Source organism: Gallus gallus, chromosome 1, assembly GCF_016699485.2.
Source record: "Gallus gallus isolate bGalGal1 chromosome 1, bGalGal1.mat.broiler.GRCg7b, whole genome shotgun sequence".
Classification (NCBI taxonomy): Eukaryota; Metazoa; Chordata; class Aves; order Galliformes; family Phasianidae; genus Gallus; species Gallus gallus.
This window is the reverse complement of record NC_052532.1, coordinates 163,449,612-163,467,308: the sequence shown is the minus strand read 5'-3', so window position 1 is coordinate 163,467,308 and position 17,697 is coordinate 163,449,612. Positions and strand designations below refer to the sequence as shown.

The following is a 17,697-nucleotide window of genomic DNA, read 5'->3' as shown; positions in this document are numbered from 1 at the left end:
AATACAACTGCTGACATGCTAGCTGTATTCCACCATTCAGTGTCTATTCATTTAATAATTTTGAAGATCACCTTCAAAAAACACGAAAGCATTGGCACCTCTGCGTAAGGATAGGACTCTAACCTTAATGAGATATAATCCTTTTAGAGCTGTTACTGTTTTAATCTTTCTTCAATAAATGCCAGTTAATCTTACCAACACCCAGGTCCCCTCTGTTTGACAATAGCTACAGATGATAATATCCTGCAGCCCTAACTCACTGACACTCTGTTGAGGCATGATGTGCTGCTGAATGTGGGACATCAGAAAGCTAAAGTGGGAGCAAAGGTCATGGATTAGAATGAATTAAGCAAACATGGATTAAGAAAGATCAATGAGCCTGGACACAGACTCATCAGGCTCTGTTTAGATAATCTGCTTGCTCTGACTAACATTTTCTTCTGATCTTACAGCTGAAGAAAATGTACTTCTAGCTCACTTTTGTCAGCTCCTGAGAAACTACCAGTAAATCAAACAGAGAGATAGTACCCTGAAATGTAAAAACTCTGCCAAGGACTGATATTGACTCTGATCCCATGTACCACAACCAAAAAGACAGTTCTGCAATCCCAGATGATGAAACCATCAGGTCGGTTGCTATGGGTCAGTCAGCGCTTTACAGAGGAAGAATAGAAAGAAGCAACAAATGATATAGTACTACATTGTGGAAAAGGGCAACAGGGAAAATCAGAAGGGCATCCCCCAACATTGTGCATTACAAGTGATGACAGAAATGTTGGCAGAAGAGACCTGTCATTTCAGATGAAATGGCTTGTAGAAAAATGTAATCCTATGACATGATCAGAGAAAACCCTCCAGGTCATGAAAGCTGAGGGAGAAAGTTGAAATGAGTGAAGTTCCCATAAGCCATACAGTAAATAAGGACATGAAAAGTGTGAGTAGGAGTATTGATTCATTTACTATGTAAGTGAAGTCTCACAAAAAAAGTAGATCTGTCAGTCAGTGGGAAAAAGAATGTTCTGACTCTTGCATAAGGTCAAAATTGTTGGAAAAATAACAAGGAAGTGTTACCAAATCTCCTACACTGAGATCTATATTTTATTGGATGTACACTCTGCTAGCTTGGAAAGTTAAAAAGGAAAACAAAGAAAAATCTGCCAAAGAGATGAAATATATATATATATATAGTAAATATGATGCTAAAGGAACCACCTCAGAAGTGATGATATGCATGTTGAACACATCACACCTCTAAGATCTCACAAGTAATCAGATTCTGAATCGTCTGTTTCCATTACTGACACAAAGAGGATGTCTATTCTGAATTTAGAAATGGAAGAAATTTGTATAGCCATGTCACCTTTTTCTTTGTCACTGCAGGATTTTTTTTCTCAGAGGTACATTTTAAGTCATTTGCCATACTAGTTATATCATAAAGATGCTAAAGAATTTTAGAGATATACCAATAAGATTTTTGCTTAGGTAACAACATGCAGTATCCTTAAAATTGTGAGAATGGCTCGTTTGGAAAATGGAAAAAAATACTCAGTTTCCTGTCAAGGATGAAGGTCCAAGAAACTGGTAAAATAGTGAAAAAAATACATCTATCTTCCAGTCATCTGATCATGACTCCAAAGGACCCAGCACAGGTATGAACAGGAAGATATATGAAGAAGAAATTAAAATCAGGAAACAATGTCAAAATGGGAATGAGTAAAGGACTTAAACTTGTCAATTCTCATCAGCATAGTCAGGGACTTGCTCAGTCTTTTAAAACTCACTGATATTAAGAAGAATACATAACATAATGATTCAAGTTTATTTCACACTCAGCTTGATTTTGTATTTTGCCAGAAAATAAAACCTTGGTAAACTTTTTGTCTTTTTTTTTTTTTTTTTTTTTTTTTTTTTTTTTTTTTTTTACATATTTCAGCATCCAGTGAGAATTCGAGGATATCACTTAAAAAATTCAATGCTGGATCTGAATTCAGTCTAATGTAATACATTGATAAAGCAGTAAATTCAACTGCACCAGTGCCCTTCCTTCAGCAGACATGAGTATAAGGATCAGGCCTGCCTACAGGCCTATAGCTTTCCTCCTTTGTAGCAGTTAGAGTCTGAGGGACTTCCTGAGACAAAGGCTCCAGACTTCTGTGTTCAATATAGACAATGGGCCTATCCTCAGTCCTTTTAAGAATCTAATTACTCTTTTGGCTTCTGCAACATCTTGTGGCAATGAGTTCCACAATCTAATTACGGATGTGATATGACAAAGTACTTCCTTTGTTTATTTCAAAGCTGCTGTGCAAAACTTACATTGAGCACTCTGTGGGTTTTGCACTGCAAGAAATAATGAACAGTTGATGATGAACCATACATCTGTGATAAAGAGTAAATTATCATCCTTCATCCAACCAACTTCAGCTAGCTGTTTTTTCACCAGGATCACACAGAACAGCACACACTGGTAAAATATATGAGAACTTTTATCAGTGAGAAAATCACAGTATCCTGAAGGGGAAAGGGAGAACGATGGCAGCTTTCATGTTTTTATTATATATATATATTTTCATATTTACTCAGTAAGATTTTATTTTATCCATATGTACAAGTAGATTTTTAAGTATCTAGCCCTTGAAATCACAGAATCACAACATTTTTCAAGGATATTCTGTTAATGCAAGGATAAAATGGTTCCTGAAAGTATAAAGTTATCAGCGTATCTGATTACAAATTCCTTTTACAATCTGTGAACTGCCTTATTCACTCCTTGATATTTAGGGGCACTTACTGAGGGAATGTACATGTTATTACTGTGAGTGACATACCATATGGCTAGCAGGATCAGCTGAATTTCTGCACACTGTTGTCGTTTTTCCCCCCTTATACTGCATTTTTATATGGTGTAATGTTTTTCTGTGATTGTTCAACAGTCTACCATTTAAGCCTGCCATAATATAAAATGCCATTTTATGGGGTTGCAGCTGAACCTGTTCACCATAAGTCTGCATTTATTTCACAGATGTCTATCATGCTGTCATCCCACAGGTGCTCTCAAACTTTAAAATTTTCCTGTGCCTCAGCTTCTAATGTAAGAAAAATGTATTATGCAAGATGAGGAAATGGCAGCCAAAAAAGTAAATGCTGCTAAATGTCACTTGACAATACAACATGGGCATGCAAATGCAAGTAACCTTACAGGGTGATAATACTTACACTCTCAGTAAAATGTGATGTGTAAATGATAGTGTAAGGGTAAGGTCTTGAAAAGTGAAGAACCTCTCCAGGGTAAAAATAAGAAATATAAGCATGTTTTTCTCTGTCAATATGAGAGAATTTCATGTTTTCTGTGCCTGTGTTCAGTGACAATTTTCTAAAACTGAATTTATTCAGACTTTATGTTGTGTCTTAAGTGGAGTTACAACTGGAATAAATGTAGTTCCATTGTTCCATTCTCGAACAGTATGCAATGTACATTTAAATATATATATATAGGTAATAATTTAATAGATAAGCATAATCAGACATTTCAGGAAAAAAACAGGTTTCTATGACTGTCTTTGCAAAGCTCATGGAACTGTGGAGGATGTCCTCTCTTCCTTCCCTCCCCATCTCTTCCACTTCTCTCCCCTCTGCTTTCTTCACATCTATACCATACCTTTTTTCTCCCTTTTGGTCATAAGAAATGTTGTGCTTTTAAAATATAACTTTTCTGAATTAGAAGAGCATTGTTAATAAAAATATGTTTACTATGCAACAAAAATATGCATTCACCATGTGTTATTTCTATGCTCATGCAAGATTTGCTATGGTTTTGACATTTTGAAAATTAAAGATTGGGCAGACATGAAAATAGGAAGAAACTAATCATAAAACAAAGCACAAAATCAAAATAGAAATAAACTTTTAATTAAACAAGTCACAATACTTTCATCACAATTTTGAAGTACGTGTAAATATAGATTCATATATACAATCATACATTTGGAGGCCATATTGCCTTTGGTACCAACATAAATCTACCATAAAATTACTGCATTGTTGATCGTTAAATTAACTTGAGATTAGATATGGCCTAATACTTTTGCTAAATTTTTCTCTGATCAGTCATTTTGAAATTGTAACAAGAAAACAGATTTATTGAGACCAAAATAATAGAAAACGCTGATTTTTTTATAAGTATAATTGAAATTTCTGCTTTCTATTGACGTGTTTACCTGGTTCTTTACCTTACTCTGGACGGGAAGACAAGGTAGCTTGGTGATATAAAGCACTACAACATGGAAAGGTAAAAATCCTTCTCCCTCATCAGTATGTGTTTTTGATGTTTAATTTCATCTGCTTTGAGCACTCATTTACCAGATTACCTGATTGTATTTCATTAATAGCTAGCAAACAACATTGAAATACGTGCTTATGAAATCATATCTTTATTTTCTTCTGCAAATATATAAAAAACAAAACAAAACAAACAAAAATATTCCTTGGTAACATAAAGGTTTCTCTAATTAAATACTCCGTAAAATTCAAAGATGTCACACATATATCTATTTTTTTTTTCCTACAGGGAAATCTGGAAGTCTTTTGTTGTTGTTGTTGTTTGCTTGTTTTGGTTTTGATTTTTTTAAAGTGTTTTTGAGAAAACATTTTTTAGTTAGAATTCTGTTAATTTTGTGCAGATATTGCCACTTTCATCTTTAACACAATTTGATATTAATTTCCAATTGAAGGCTTTTCTTTTAAATATCAGCAGTTGTCAAGATTAATGGCTTGAGATATTGGCACAAATATAAAGTTACTGAAAAGTCCATTGCAATTGAACAGGGTTGGTAAAAATTTCCACCTTGTTTTAAAGATTTTAGTTCCACTGGAGAGCTTACTCATTATTTACAAAGTAACATCTTTTTTCAAGTTTTACTCAACATTTTTGATGCCAGCTGCAGATACTGTCCCAGCTGAGCCAGAACTGAGTGAATCTTTTTGTTCACTCTGATTGCACACCTCAGTGAAACTTTGAGAAGTTTGGAAACAAGGAAAAAGAATCTACAAAACAACAAAAATAAGTGATTCTAAAAAAAGAAAAAAAAAGTCTTAAAAAGGAAGTGATAACAGCAAGCAGCTGAAAAACTAAATACACTATTGATGTGCCAGACAACCTCAGAAAAATTGTGTTTTTCATTTTGTTTTGATGCTTTCAAGGTGAATTTTCTTTTTTGTAGATGATAATTAATAAACACCTCATAATAATGAAATTTTTATTGGAAAGAAATTATATCTGAAATATTCCTACTCATTCTATATTAATACACATTTCTTAAATATCTATTTGCTTGCATCATCATTGCATCTGGATTTCAGGAAGTTGTATTTACATGTACATGAAATTAATATTCTTTAGTATTCACAGAATTGCCAAGAATATTTTATTTTGAAAATAATATTAATTTTATAGCTTGTGTTCTAGCTAAAATAATGTAAACTATGAAAAGTTGAATATATTTTAAGAACTAATATCACTGAGGTAAAAAAAATGATCAGTGTGGTGGAAACATATGAAGGTTCTGCCATGTAGCCTTATAAAGTACACAGTATAACAGATAAACAATTTGCACAGGACAAATGCATTGCAATAGCTAAAACATATATATAGCAATAAAAAATTTAGAAACATAATATATTTATACCAACAGCACTTAAGTAAGTGGTCAGGAGACATCTCACCTAACTCTGGAGTTCTATAAGACATCTGTATATTAACTCGATACTTTCAATATTTCTTTATATTCAGTGGAGATCAATAGGCAGTAGACAATGGAATTGATGTGGTCAGCTATAGACTTCGGTTTTTCTCTACTAACAATGAAAGAAGTCTACACCAATAGCTCTGTTATAGGTGTCTGCTAATACAGATGTAAAGGTAAATGAAAATAATCATCCTTGTTTACTATTTTCTTTATCATACATAGCTCAGATGACTAGTTTTTTCACTACAGTAAATTCAGACACTGGGTTATTTATGAGGACTATAATTTGAAAGTGCATACTCTGTATTTGTATGGCAGCAGAGAAAACCTATACCATGCAACACATAATTACCAAGAAATATAAAATTCACAGTAATTGATCTCTCAGTATACAGTCATTTTCAAGGTCAGTTTCAACTTAATGTTTTATGGAAAAATTCATATGAGAACATCTAGAGTATGTGGTGACTTGCCAGTAATGCCAAGTGTTTTTGGAAAGTTACTTCATTTGCAATATAAGCTTGATTGTGTAAGTTAATATGCAGGATTTGGTACCCAGCATGACTTATACTGATATGTTCATTTAGTAAGCATTATTCATGAATAAATACACTCCACCGTGTATCAGAAAGTTTGAAAAATATTAAATGGGATGTTTAATGGAGATTATCTTCCAGCTGCAATGATGGCAGACACAATAAATAGACATTTAAATGCAGACACAAACACTGCCATTATTAAAAATGCTTGTGCAAAATTTTTTTTGATAAGCAATGACAAGACTAAGACAAATCAAGTGCAAGAGTGAGAGCAGAAAAAAAGAGTAAATGCTAAGAGCTGATACAGTACAAAGGCTAGGAAAACAATAAGTTAATTCAAATGATGTAGTGGTGCATGTTTCATCATTATAGAAAAAAAAATGCTAATCATTCAGACAACTGACTGGATTTTGTAGTTCAACATTTAACAGCAATGTATGGCAAACAATCATATGGAATCATCTATACAGTCATATGGATTCCCTCACAAAATCATCTGGGAATAAATTCCTGTGAACAGAGATTATATGCATGGTCAATGGCGACACAATCTTCTGTTGATATTTTTAAAACTACAGATAATCATCAATAAGATTGAGATTGGTAAGGAAAAAAAGAAAAAAAATAGTAAATAGCACAAGAAAAAACAATTGAATATTTACCAATGATGTTACAAACTTCAACAAAAAAAAAGACACTGAACCTCAGATTTTTAGTAACTTGTATTAGTTCAACACTAATTATAATTAAAAGCTGATTTAAATTAAGAATCTCTTACGTAAAATAGGATGAATGTTTGTATCAATTAGAATGACTTCTCACAGCTCTAACAGTAACTGTGAAAGACATTTAAGGAAGTTGAAAACTTAATAATGTAAAAGCGATTATTTACATTTTGTATAACAAAAATAATTGAAACACTATTTTTCAATCAGTACTTTATATTGTATGAGTTGTTTCTGTTCAGTGATAGTGTTTGATAGTGCAGTAGAATTTGAAACATATCACAAAAATTCTCATGTTCAACTATCATGATTGATCTTGTAACTTCCAGATGTAAAAATCTCAGTAATTTAAACTTAGATATTTGCTACTGAAATATTTGTTAGCCTAGTAATTTCAGTCTGCCTCTAAAAAGATCAAACTATTACAATTTTAACTTTCTAAAAAGAGCAGCGTATTTGTTATGAAGAGATTAAAGAACCTGTTACTCCATCTGTAATGGCATATAGGTTCTACAGGAAAGAAACCTAACAAATCTGAGGAAACGTGTTTTGCTCCAAAGGCTATGTAAGACAGAAGAATGGTTCAAGGATGCTCCAAAATTTCAACTTTCCTTTTTGTTACGTACTGTTTTAACACTCTCTGGAGAAAAAAAAAAAAAAAAGAAAAGAAAAAAAAGAAAAAAAGAAAAAAATGCAGTCTATGTGTCTCAGGGCCTGATTTGGGAACCTGCATAAATAAATGTTTTCTATAGTACCCTTAATCTCAAGAACTGTAACTCAGATACAGTAAATAAGGACATGACATAAAAACACTGACTATTAAATATTTTACAAATTCAGAAACTAGAGCACAGGAAAATAGATACAGCAACATTTTTCTAATTTGGATTCTTTAATGCACTTATTCTTGACTTTTCTATACAATGTAGAGAACTATAAGTTTTGGACCAGAGTATAGTTCTGTACCCAAGTGCATAGGATGTTCAGCTATGTGTATGGACAGTTCTAGATGCCGTGTGTCTATCGCATATTCAGCACTAATTGGACAATAACTGGAGAATCCCATATAAGCGTCAACTTACCCAGGCTGGTATTGATGTATACTGTTGTTTTCTCTCCTCTTGCCTAAGACTCTACAAGCATTCTGTATGGAAAACTTTTTGCTTCTGGATCACAGCCACTATTTCAACCAGGTATAGCCCAGTGTCAGTGTTAATACAGTTCAAGAGCCAGAGCATAAATTTCTCCAGCTACCTAAAGAACCTGAAAAGCAGCTTTGCAGGAGTGTAATGAATTGTGAATATGGACTGAGGCAAATAATTGAAAACATTTAAAACTTGCCTCTCTTTTTCTGTATAAGCTTCTTCCTGCTCTCTCCATGTTGAACATTGTTTCTGACTGGCAATCTGTGAAAGAAGAATTTTGCATGGTAAAATCAGAAGACCATCAGCCTGCTTTAATCAGTTATTTTCTTATTGCAATTTAGTCTGTTGTGCCAAAAGTAACTGAAAAAGCATTATTTCTTAATATATCTAAATACTAACATAAAATACCATTAAAAAATCTTTTAGTGACTTCCTATTATGTCTCATAATTGAAGTAATGGTTACTCTACAATGCATGTACTGCGCTAGTACACATTAAGCAAACATTAGCAAAGGCAGAGAAATTTAAATGGAATGAAACAGTGTTATATGCTGATTATTATTTTCTGCAGTGTGTCTTTCAGCAGAATAAAAGCACCAAGTACACTTTGAATTCCCATTGGCCCTGAAAGATGTCACGAGGATTTGCCAGCCTGGCAATAAATCTCACACCACCTTCAAAACTGTACCTCAGCAGCCCCACAGGTTGTTTTGGTGGTCCACTGTCACACCAGAAAAAAACAAACACTCTCAAAAAAATCCCACTGCTGACCTTAACAACATTTCTTCAGTTCCCAGTTTCTGCTTATGTATTTCTCGTTCCACAGGCAAATTTTCCCCAATGGAGGTGCTTTCCTAGCACACAGTCTGCAATATATTCTCATAGGAACTTGTACTGTAATCTCCCCACAGCCTGGGAATACATCAGTTTTGCCAAGATGTTTTGGGCACACTGGTTGCTTCTCTGTGTGGCATTAGTTCCATGTCATCCCTGCTGATACTCCTTCTGTCTTCTGTGTTGGTTAACCCGTAATGATCATTTGTTTCCTTCCGCCTTCCCATCTTTCCTCCAGTTGATGAAAAATAAGTGTCCATTAGTGGTGCTGAAATTACCTTTAGAAAAAGGAAAGGTGCCTTTTTTATTTAATAAGCTTCAGTTGGAGCAGAAACTTAAGCATGTGTCTAAATTCATCCATTGAAAGCACTCATTAGCTTCATGGGATTATTTACTTGTGTAATTCATTTTGTATTTAATCCTAAGAGTTATAAAAGATGGTGGGTCATTTTGTAATGGAAGAACATCAATCCTTTCTATGTGAATGCAAATCATTTTATATTCATTATTATTTTGAAATGGTGGTCAGGTTGTCCCTTAAAAGCATCAGCAGTATCAGTGTGGATTCCACAAGTAAAATAATACACCCAGTATGGGGAACGTGTGGTTTCTCTCTTGCACATTCCTTTTCAAGCTAACAAATACTGCTATAATATTCGGTAATATTACAGAAATATTTCAGAACCACAGCATTAGTAGCTTCTTTGTAATTCTCCTGTCTCCCGTGAGAAAAATTTTATAGAGGAGCATTTGGTAAAGAAGTAATTTCCTATACCTTTCCAGTGTGCTTCATATTAAAGAGAGTGAGACTGGTGAAATAATAGTTGCTCTTTTATATCTAAAAACAGAGAGCAAATTGATTATTTATTTATTTAGTTAGTTGGTTAGTTAGTTATTTTTCTTTTCAGCCTTTGAAATGGCATACAGAAAGTCCATTGAAATAAGAAGTCTGGAGATGTGATTCTCTGCTCTCTTATGTGAAGGAGCCAGCAGAGGACTGAAACTAGTAAGAGTTAAGCCCCTCGAGTGCAATGGCATGCATAATTGTATAACAGGCTATTTACAGAACACTGAAGAAACAACATTTGGAAAGAAAGCCTATTTAGCTTTTAACTTCTATGACAATATTTAAAGAAAAGATTTTCTTTAAATAAAAAAGAAAATTAAGGCTTGATTAGCAGTCATGAAAACTTCTCCAGAAAATTTCACAATACAAATCCCCATATGGATACCTGAGACAGAAATGTTAAGCTGCATTGTGGTGTATTAACTTCGGCGAGCTGCCAGGCACTCACCAAGCCGTTCTCCCTTACATCTCTTGGGCAGGAGAAAGTGTGAAAATAATACAAAAAAAAAAAGTAAAAAAATAAAAAAATAAAACCTCATAGGTTGAGAAAAGTACAGAGAGATCATTCACAAATTAATTACCATCACAGGCAAAAGAAAGTCAACCTGCGGAAAATTAATTTCACTTATTGCCGACTAAAAATAGGATAGTGAGAAACAACAACAACAACAACAAAAACTAAAAACACTTTTTTCATACTCTTCTTCACATGCTTAGATTCACTCCTAACTCCTCTACCTCATCCTCCCACACAGTGCAGGGGGATGGGAAGTGAGGCTCTTGGTCAGTTCATAGCATTTCACCTCTGCCACTCCATCCTCTCACACTCTTCCCACACTCCAGAGTGGAATCCTTCTCATGTGCCACAGCTCCAGCCCAAGTCTTCTCCTGTGGGGCTCTCCATGAGCTGTGCCTCCTTCAGGCCTCATCTACTCTTGCCCTGTGTATTCTCCATAGCACATAGCAAGCACCTATGTTTTAATTTGGATTAGTAAAACAAAGCAGATAAAGCTTGAGACTTTCTTCCACTGGATGCTGTGATCATAGAATCTAATCAATTTAATTAAAGCTTACATTTTCTTACAATTTCTATTGATTTGGATGAACTCCCTTATCTCCATGAAATACTGTCCTCATTAAAAAAAAAAAATATCAGCTAGCCAATTATTATTAATGTTTTAAGCCAACCCTAGCATGCTAACCTCTTTTTTAATAAGAGAAAAGGTTTAAAAAACAATCTGCCAGGAAAATTTTAAGATTCAAATCTAACTAGAAAAGTCAGAGTAAATTTTAATGTTTAAGTACAATTGAAAAAGACACATCATATTTAGTGTCTCCTATAGCATATTCAGTGATTACATCCTACCTATCATGAAATTGTATGTGAAAGTGGTTAAGAACATCTCCACGGTTTAGAGAGAGCTGAGTATTAGGATATCCATTTTGGTGCTGCTACTGGAGGAAGGCAGAAATAAGAAATGTCAGAGATCTTGGGTTCTAAAGTAACAATAACTGGGCTTTTTGCACAGCAACATTTCGCACTATGTCCCCTGTCTCAGCAAATGACATCCTTAAGAGCACACTTGGAAGAGGCAGATGGAGATCTGGGACCTGTACCTCTTTGTACGTATAAGAAAGAGCGTAGCTGTTTCTTCACATTTTGAAAAAACGAACGTGAATTAACAATAGTGCATGTTAATGATAACTTTTAGAGTACCTTACAGCTTGAAAACATTATGAGACCATCCAATAATTAATTTCCACACGATGAAATTAACGTAATTCAATATGTAATGGTACTGAAACAACAGAAGAATTTTAAAAAGCAGAAGCCAAATCCCTGAGCACACCTGAGAAGCTACAAAACTGTGTAGCCAGATTCTACATAAATACTTGATGTGCCATGTACACACAGCGTCCAACAGCAGCAGAACACAGCAGCAGAGCAAATCATTCAGAAAACAATGAAATATCAAAGGAAATCTAGGCTTTTATATGGCTCTCCAAAGGGTCAAAATCACACACCTTGACACTCAAGCTACTCGTAATGCCAATAGGCAGAAAGAATTGACCAGATAAAGGGTTATTCTTTTCTAGTAAACAGTATAAGATTTTATTTTTAATTGATTGTTACAGCTTAAAGTACAATTCTGTTTTTATATACTTGTAAGTTCCATTGACTTAAATAGGAGTACTGAGTGCACAAGGAATGGAGAATAAGGCCTTTGAAGTTCAGTATCATTATTTAGATTTCAGGCATGCCTGGAGACAGCACTCCAGATTAATAAAATGCTTTGCTTCAATTAGCTCAGTGTCTCCTGCATCCCTCCCCAATTCCCTCTGCCCTTGTTTAACATACTCCCTTATCCCTTCACATTATCCAGACAGGTGCTCTCTGCAACCGCAGACGGCTGTAAGTTTCACAGAGGAGATTCAGTGTGGGGAGGAGGAGGATGTGTATTGGTTTCTTGGCTCTGATGCAGGGAAGGAGAATGTGTGAATCTATACAACAGTCTAATGTGTTCTCCATGACTATTGTTTCAGAGATCACTTTGACTGATCTTTGAATGAAACAAAATCTTAGAAAATCTCTTAAACAGATAAGTTCACTTCTATGTATGGTAAGCATGTTTTTACAATTTAGCACAGAAAATGTGAATCAAATGAATATTATTTCTAGCGAATTAATTCTGGAAAGGGAGAAGTCAATATGAAAGAAATAAATATATATATTGTATCTATGAAGGAAATTTTTATTGTAGTGGAACTCTGATTTCTGCAATGATTTTGTCTGGTTTTCCACTTTAAAGAGCCCCCTTATTTCATATTTCTTTGAGAGAGGCTTAGGAGCATAATGCAACAGCCACTGGAAACTGCTGCATCCTGCAAAGTGGGAGCAGGAAATTATAAGTTTCACATCGAGTTCAATGGGAAAGTCATGAAGCCCTGCTCCTTCTCCCTTGGGGTATTTTCCTATTTTATTGTCAGTACTATAATGGGCAATCAGTTCCTGAAATGGTGCCCTGCTGTCTAGATGAAGCATTTATAGGTTTTTTAAGCAGTCCATTTGAACACTGCAGAATAAAAAAGTCAGCCCTTCAAAGTTCAGATTTTAGGGCCCTGATACTGCATTGAACCTTGTGTTGGCAAACGTCTTACCCACTTGGAATTCAGCACAAGATCAGGGTCTCGATTTCTACATTTCCCACTGCAATTCAGACCTTTATTTATCACAGCTGGAAACAACATTACAAGTAAAAATGCTTCTAAAAACCAAAGTGTCTGTCCCTTTTAAAACTTAACTTCCCTAGATTTATGCACATACATTTACATAGTAATCCTCTGAATGGAGATGTGGCTTCTAATGAATTGGGGATTACAACAAAAATATATAAATCATCACAGATGTTCTTCATGCAGAAACATTTTCTTTGGAAAAAAAAAAAAAAATCTGTTAAAAACTCAAAGGAACATCAAGTCTTTCTTGAAGGCCTAACATTAGAAACTAGAAACTTTACAAACATCACAAACTAGAAACGAATCAAAGAACTCATGGGCCAGTGCAACTTAAGATTTAGGGCTACAATGAAACTAAGGTAATTTAAAGATCACTTAGGTCAGTGTAACTTGGTATTTAGAAGCCCAAACTTGCCTACAGGACAGACCATTATCTAGGTCACCACTTTTCAGCACTGCCTAATCTTTACAAAATCTAAATTTATAAAATTTAGGCCTCCCTATACATCCTTCCTCTATGGCTTCAAGTTTGCTATCGCTAAAAGTAGCTATGCTTCCTCAGAGCTGGTTACTAAAGATACATACCCATTACTCAGACATATTCTGATGCAATACATATTTAGTCAGAGGATATTAAATCAATGAGCTATCTACTTTGCCAGAAAAGTCTGAAAATATTGCTATAGTAAAAATGCCCTTTTCATGTCTGCTTACTACATAGAATTCTTCTTCACAAAAGTTGGAGACTTATTCACAAGCCTGGGCAAACACTGGCCGCAGGCTTAGTTACAATCATGGAAAATTCTTGTTGATCTGGTCTGCTAAGGTGGTACTGATGTGAAGCAGACAATTTTTGTAAGTGACTATCTTCTAGCTTTTGTAGCATTGAGTAGGAAATATGAAAATCTGTACTGAGATAAAGCCAGAATATTTTTTCTCTCTCAATCACATGACATTCAGAGAACTCTTTTCGTAGTCACTTGACTCTTCTGGACACTGCGACTTAATTTCAAGAGAAAAGGCAAAAACTGATCGGTGACTCTTGTCACCAAAATGCTGGTCTTCATTCATGAGGTTGCAGAGCCAGTGCTGTATGAGGCAGGAGGAAGTACCAATTGCCTCAAGAGGTGAATATCTGCTTACTGGATGAATGGTTTACCTGCTAGCTTAGACAGGGAGTAGAATTTATCACTGCTTTTCAAACTCATTCCCTTTGGTGCCTATTTCCCTGAGGTGTGTAGGCTCTCAGAATCAGTATCTCACTCTTTTAATCTGAATTCTTTAACATCAGAGGAAGAATTTTTTGCATGGAAAGTAGCTACTTGCTCTCAGCTGAATGACATATGTATGAGTTCATCATACCATATTCATTCCTGAGCTCAATTAACCTTGTCTCATGTAAAATGAAGGATGATAAGATGAGCAGGACTGAAATTTCCAGGAAGATTTCCAGATTTCTGGGAATATATATATATATATTACACACATTAAAAGACTGAGAACATGGCTTTATAGACAGATGCAAACATTCTCATCAGCCCATCCCTCATTCTAGCTGACCAACTTCGTTTCCAATACTGGGTGGTAGTGCTAATGTGGCACTAAGCCCAAGTTAAGCAAGTGTCAGGAGACTCCTGATAAGTGAGAGTATTGTCACCTTTGCAGTTTATAAAGTTTTGAGACTGTATTTAAGTCACTCTCTTGGCCTCAGTGAATAGTTCTATTCAGCAGTATGTGATTATCCTTAAGAATAGGACCTATAGGAAGACTGATAGAGAGCTAGCAGAGACACCCTGCTGTGACTGTTTTTTTGGCAAGTCTCATCAGAGACTTTGGCAGCCTCTCTTTCTCTACAGTGCTACTGTGCTTTTGCACGGCTGTATTCTTCATGCAAACTAATATCAGTGCCAACCCTAAGAACATGAAGAACTGATAACAATTATTGTTTTCACTGCTGGATAGCAGAGGACAACTGCAACATAGAAAAAATATCATGCTTTTTGAGCTTTTTTTTTTTTTTTTTAGAAAATGTATCTATTAAGTTTAGCTTAAGTAATAAAGCCTAGTTATCTAACAACTTACTTGAACTGCCTTTTCATTATGTGAATGTGCATTTTGCAATGGATTGCAATTTTTAGTTAAGGTCACATGTGGTTATCAGAATAGAGTAGTTAGTAACTTCCAATAGCATTTTTATATAAATGGTTGAGAAATAATGTGTTATAAAAAAAAAATATGGAAATGGTTTACTTGTTTGGATTGAAAATATCTCTCTGCAATATTTCTAATGCTAGTTTAATCTGACCTCCTCTGGACTATCTCATGAAGTTTTAATTCTGGAAAAACAAAAACATAAAGAAAAGAGATGAAAGGAAAAGAGACACAAAGAGATGTAAAAAAGGCAATTGATTTTAGAAAAGGAATAGGAGCAGTACATCATGTGTTTTCAATATTACTAGTGAAAATTATTTCCAAGTTTTCTAGCAATTGTCTATCATTTGCCTGAAACATCAGGTACTCAATCTAAAAAATCATTTTGGTCATGAATCTGCCTAGCTTCTACCAGGTTTAACAGATGTTGGGGTAGGAATACACTGAATTTCATTACTTGTCCCCACAAAGCTCTTTGCATCACATTCCCTTTGTGAACTTTGTTGGCCAAACTCAGGGAACAGGAAGACCTATTCATGAGAGAGAAAACCCCCATCTCTAAAAAAGAAAATGTTCCTGGCAAGATGACTTCAGTGGTTTATCTGAGACACTGAAACTTTGTGCTGGCCTAAAGGCTTTGTTCTGCCAAACAAGTACAATTTATTCCATTGTGTAAGCAATGCAACACTAAGAATGCAGAGAGCTGTGAAGTTTCTGCAAGGAAAGGTGAGAGTTCCCATCTCCTGTAACTCTGGGTTGTGATATGGGAACAGTTTAGACTGTCAACAGTATGTGTTAATGACTAGCCTTGCTTCCAAGATCTCAGCAGCAAATGACTCATCTCATGCAGCTTCTAACCTCTTGATACTGGCTAGATGTTAGACAGATTGGAGACCTGTTGGAAAAAAGTGTTATTGCAGAACTCTGAATTATACTGTATTCTAAATGTAGTAAGGCTGACAAGGCTTGGTAGGTAGCAGATGTCAATTCTTAACATATGAATTCCCACACTAGCTCTTTTTGACTCCAGGTCTTTGTTTACAAATGGAAAACTGGAACTCTAATTTGATACTTAATTCTCACATAAAGTATTTTTGATTCTCCGTGTCTTTTGTTTACTCATAATTGCATGTAAGAGTTTTTCATTATTGTTGTTGTTTTCTTTTTTTTTTTTTTTTTTTTTTGGTCTAAGATACAGGATGGTCCCAGATATAGGAGATAAGCAATCAGTTATATAGGACCTAACCATTATTTATGTTCATTATTGGTAGCTGTCTGCTATATGTAACCCACATACACCTGTTTCTTTGTTTACTATTACAGTTTAAAATGACTTGGGCTAGAAGCAGAAGCAAAGGAGGATACTGATAGTTTCTTCCATGGGTTCTCCTGTGTGACTCCAGCATGAGGTCTGTGTAACTTGTTTTCAGGTATCTACTCATCATGTACTTATCCTCCTAGTTCTCCTAGATCTGTTGGAGGAGTGCCACTAGTATTGCCATGTGTAACTATACTTCATCAAAAGGAAAAGAATTCAAAAATGTTTAGTCTCAACTACCTCTTCTAAATCTTTCCAGTGTTAACATCTTTTTCTCCACAATCACTCCAAATACCTTCTGTCTCAGGTGATATTTAAAATGGGGTGTTTTAGACAAGCTGCTGTCTTCTCTGATGGACTGAATTAGCCCATCAGTAGCTGAAGTGCAGGGGGAGCATGCTTCTGTGGCATGTTTCCCCATGTAATGTCATCTGCAAGAAATCCCAGTTACATGTTCCTAGATTACTCCACAGTGTGAACCATAACACAGTTCTTGGGAGATAATTGGAAGATTTATTTCAAATCCATGCTCTTAATACAAAGTTCAGTTCTAATGTTGATGTACCTAGAGAGGCAAAAGAATTAACGCTATTCATAGCAACCTAATATACCCCTGTAATTTACTTTAATCCCAAATTTAAAGTCTCAAAGTGTTGCTCCAATATTGGCTAATCCCAGTAGCTTCTGAGGCTCCTGTTCAACTAAATCTATTTTACAGTTTTCCAGGTGCCTTTAATTCCATTGTGAAGGCATTTAGGTCTAAGCCCCTTCTGAAAGCACCTAGTATATTCCACGTGAGTCAGCAGTCTGCGCTTGCAGCCCAGAAGGCCAACTGTGTTCTGGGCTGCGTAAAAAGGGGGTGGCTGGCAGGGAGAGGGAGGTGACTGTCCCCCTCTACTCAGCTCTTGTGAAGCCCCATCTGGAGTACTGCGTCCAGGCCTGGGGTCTCCAGTACAGGAAGGACATGAAGCTCTTAGAGCGGGTCCAGAGGAGGACCACTAAGATGATCAGAGGGCTGGAGCACCTCTGTATGAGAAAATGTTGAGGGAACTGGGACTGTTTAGCTTGGAGAAGAGAAGGCTCCAGGGAGACCTCACTGTGGCCTTCTTGAAGGGAGCATATTGAAGGGAGCATATAAACAGGTGGGGGAACGGCT

General features: G+C 35.4%; 1 long non-coding RNA gene across 1 annotated transcript in view; it reads right to left on the bottom strand.

Moving 5' to 3' along the window:
* Window positions 1-3,887: 3,887 nt before the first annotated feature.
* Window positions 3,888-17,697, bottom strand: part of LOC112531558 — a 35,604-nt gene continuing 21,794 nt past the window's right edge. Inside the window, exons 2-3 of the long non-coding RNA XR_003073398.3 lie at window positions 8,926-9,266; window positions 3,888-8,414 (exon numbers count right to left, since the gene is read on the bottom strand). This is a non-coding gene — a long non-coding RNA (uncharacterized LOC112531558). The remainder of the gene's footprint in view (window positions 8,415-8,925; window positions 9,267-17,697) is intronic.